Genomic DNA, 4,373 nt, shown 5'->3' with positions numbered 1-4,373 from the left:
TGCAGGAGATTCATCGAGCATGAACCACATGTTGTGTCGTACTTGTTAAGGCACATGTTCTAGCAGCACAGGTAGAGTATCCCGTATGAAATCATGATAACGTGCTCCATTGAGCGTAGGTGGAAGAACATGGGGCCCAATCAAGACATCACCAACAATGCCTGCCCAAACATTCACAGAAAATCTGTGTTGATGACGTGAAGTCAACATTACCTTCCTTCAATTGGGCCAACTGGCGGTGAATCGAGGAAGTACAGTACATACTGACGAAACTAAAATGAGCTCTAACATGGAAATTAAGCGTTTCGGGACACATGTCCACATAACATCTTTTCTTTATTTGTGTGTGAGGAATGTTTCCTGAAAGTTTGGCCGTACCTTTTTGTAACACCCTGTATATACAGGGTGAGTCACCTAACATTACCGCTGGATGTATTTCGTAAACCACATCAAATACTGACGAATCGATTCCACAGACCGAACGTGAGGAGGGGGTCTAGTGTAATTGGTTAATACAAACCATAAAAAAAAAATGCACGGAAGTATGTTTTTTAACACAAACCTAAGTTTTTTTAAATGGAACCCCGTTAGTTTTGTTAGCACGTCTGAACTTATAAACAAATACGTAATCAGTGCCGTTTGTTGCATTGTAAAATGTTAATTACATCCGGAGATATCGTAAACTAAAGTTGACGCTTGAGTACCACTCCTCCGCTGTTCGATCGTGTGTATCGGAGAGCACCGAATTACGTAGGGATCCAAAGGGAACGGTGATGGACCTTAGGTACAGAAGAGACTGGAACAGCACATTACGTCCACATGCTAACACCTTTTTATTGGTCTTTTTCACTGACGCACATGTACCTTACCATGAGGGGTGAGGTACACGTACACACGTGGTTTCTGTTGTCAATTACGAAGTGGAATAGTGTGTGTCCCGACATGTCAGGCCAATAGATGTTCAATGTGGTGGCCATTATTTGCTGCACACAACTGCAATCTCTGGTGTAATGAATGTCGTACACGTCGCAGTACATCTGGTGTAATGTCGCCGCAGGCTGCCACAATACGTTGTTTCATATCCTCTGGGGTTTTAGGCACATCACGGTACACATTCTCCTTTAACGTACCCCACAGAAAGAAGTCCAGAGGTGTAAGATCAGGAGAACGGGCTGACCAATTTATGCGTCCTCCACGTCCTATGAAACGCCCGTCGAACGTGTACCTCACCCCTCATGGTAACGTACATGTGCGTCAGTGAAAAATACCAATAAAAAGGTGTTAGCATGTGGACGTAATGTGCTGTTCCAGTCTCTTCTGTACCTAAGGTCTATCACCGTTCCCTTTGGATCCCTACGTAATTCGGTGCTCTCCGATACACACGATCGAACAGCGGAGGAGTGGTACTCAAGCGTCAACTTTAGGTTACAATATCTCCGGATGTAATTAACATTTTACAATGCAACAAACGGCACTGATTACGTATTTGTTTATATGTTCAGATGTGCTAACAAAACTAACGGGGTTCCATTTAAAAAACGTAGGTTTGTGTTAAAAAACATACTTCCGTGCATTTTTTTATGGTTTGTATTAACCAATTACACTAGCCCCTCTCCTCACGTTCGGTCTGTGGAATCGATTCGTCAGTGTTTGATGTGGTTTACGAAATATATCCAGCGGTAACGTTAGGTGACTCACCCTGTATATATACGCACGTTAGAGCCAGAGATAGAACTATCATACAATGTCGGGGAGCTATACACCAACGACCGGAGGTGGCCTGCTACCACCTACACAGACAGCAAATGAGTTGTAAGAAAATGAGTAATCTATTACAGTGGCTACTTCCTTTTATCTATAATTTGTTTGCAAGTGGTAAAATGACACTGCCTTCTCGAAAATCGTAAAGTAGAAGAGAAACGGCGGGGTATGTGGGCTGACTTCCCAGAAAGCAGTGTCGGGGAGAAGGCGGAGACGGGCGGACCACGTGCAGGTCGCGCGGGCGCCAGCGTAGGTGTGGTGCGCCGCCAGTCGATACGCTGGCGCAGATCGGACCGACAGCGCACGGCGCACAGCGCAGAGCGGGCAGCGATGGCACGATGCGGGCTCATTAGGCGCTTCCTCGCGGCAGGCCATTAATCCTGGCAATGGCAGTTTAATTATATACCCACTGTCAGCTCCACTTGGGACCTGGCCTTTGTTAAGCGCGTGCCCTTTGATGTGTGTGAGCTAAGCGAAAACGCACGTCCCCCTAGAATTTCGAAAACGTAAGAGCCGATATTCGACGGCGATGATGGCAATAGCTCGTACGTGAATATCCCTGAATCATTTCTCGTTGACGATTGTCATTTTTCTTCAGGCTACTGGTTTCCAAAAGACTCGAAAGCTGGATGTTGTCGCTTCCAAGTCAATTTTTATCACAGAACAAATTCCACTAGTATCAGAATTGTAAGTTTGCCAAAGAGAACCACCGCGGATCACTATTTAACCTTTTTCTTTTCAAATTCATCGTTTCGTGTGGATACAGAGACGGCATTCCTTGTCCAGTCTCAGCTGGTACTACGTCGCCAATGACATCGCCGGAGCGGTTCTAGGCGCTTCAGCCCGGAACCTCGCTGCTGCTACGGTCGCAGGTTCGAATCCTGCCTCGGGCATGGATGTGTGTGCTGTACTTAGGTTAGTTCGGTTTAAGTAGTTTTAAGTCTCGGGGACTGATGAGCTCAGATGTTAAGTCCCATAGTGCTCAGAGCCATTTGAACCATTTTTTTGACATCGCCGTTGACGGTGAACGTGTTGTCATCAGTGACAAGGTTTGCTTCAAACTACTTTTTGAAGCATTTAGCCTAATACAGCAACTTCTCCTCATTGATTGTCACTTACAACTCACGTTTTTTAATTTTTTTAGGTTTCGCTATTTTCTCGCGTCTTATGTTACTAGTTATTTTGTCAATGGATAATATGTTAAGGGTAACTATGCTTGTTTGATAAAGTAAGTTACTGTTTAACAGATACCAGTCTGTAAATTGATGAGATATTTCCATCGCTTGGTTGATTGTTCCTATTACCGGTTACGTTCAGATTATCATCAGACACCAGGTGTAGACTATATTAATGAGAGGTACCACTGATCGTCTGTTGTATGTTTCTTCGTCGCACTGTGCATTATAATAAAAAATCATTTTAAATGACAGTGATTCGAAATGTAAGTGAAGCCAGCATCTGTTGGCAGGATTGAATGTATGACTCAGGTACTTACAATGAGAAGTCTCATTTTGTTTAAGATTCCACAGTGCTGCGTCATTTCTTTTCGTACAATTTGTAACAGCACAATCACAGAGCCAGCCGGTGTGGCCGAGCGGTTCTAGGCGCTTCAGTCTGGAACCGCGCGACCGCTACGGTCGCAAGTTCGAATCCTGCATCAGGCATGTGTGTGATGTCCTTATGTTAGTTAGGTCTAAGTAGTTCTAAGTTCTAGGGGACTGATGACCTCAGATGTTAAGTCCCATAGTGCTTAGAGCCATTTGAACCAAGCACAATCACAGAACTTACAAGATGAGAAACTCTTTCACACGAAAGCCGATGTACGCAAACAGCCACTGATTAATGTAGTACATCGCCACGGCCGGCCGGAGTGGCCATGCGGTTCTAGGCGCTACAGTCTGGAACCGAGCGACCGCTACGGTAGCAGGTTCGAATCCTGCCTCGGGCATGGATGTGTGTGATGCCCTTAGGTTAGTTAGGTTTAATTAGTTCTAAGTTCTAGGCGACTAATGACCTCAGATGTTAAGTCGCATAGTGCTCAGAGCCATTTGAACCATTTGAACATCGCCACGAATGTGCATTAGTAGTGATGCTTACTTGTTAAGTCTATGAGACGAACTTGTTTGCTGACAGTGTCCGATAACAACTACACCAGCGACTAAAATTTGTAAACATGTGTTCATTATTACAATATGTAGTTCTGATGCCTCATTCAAACAGGCGGAAAATTTTTCGGTAGTTAAATTAAAATTTTTGTTGTAAGAAATATCTTACTATTTAACAGTCTTTTCACACTGTAGAGTTTTTATCTCACAAATAGGTTCACATGCTCAAATATACAGAGTAAGAAATATCTCCGCACTCGGCTTTCACAGGGTGATTCCTTGCGTAGCAGTAATACAAAAATGTCTGTGTCAAAATTTCGTCCAGAGAGTAATTTCGGTCCAAAGTGGACGTCAACATAATGCCAATTTGGCAACACTGGAATCATACATATCTTCACCCTGGGTGGTGTTATACATTAGACTACTCGAGATGGAGAGTCCGATTCCGCGTATAGAAGCAATTTTTTTATTTGCTAATTTTAGTCTGCGCAGTAGGGTATCTGGCTT

The sequence above is a fragment of the Schistocerca cancellata genome, chromosome 4 (assembly GCF_023864275.1).
Source record: "Schistocerca cancellata isolate TAMUIC-IGC-003103 chromosome 4, iqSchCanc2.1, whole genome shotgun sequence".
Classification (NCBI taxonomy): domain Eukaryota; kingdom Metazoa; phylum Arthropoda; class Insecta; order Orthoptera; family Acrididae; genus Schistocerca; species Schistocerca cancellata.
Note: the sequence above shows the minus strand (reverse complement) of the source record.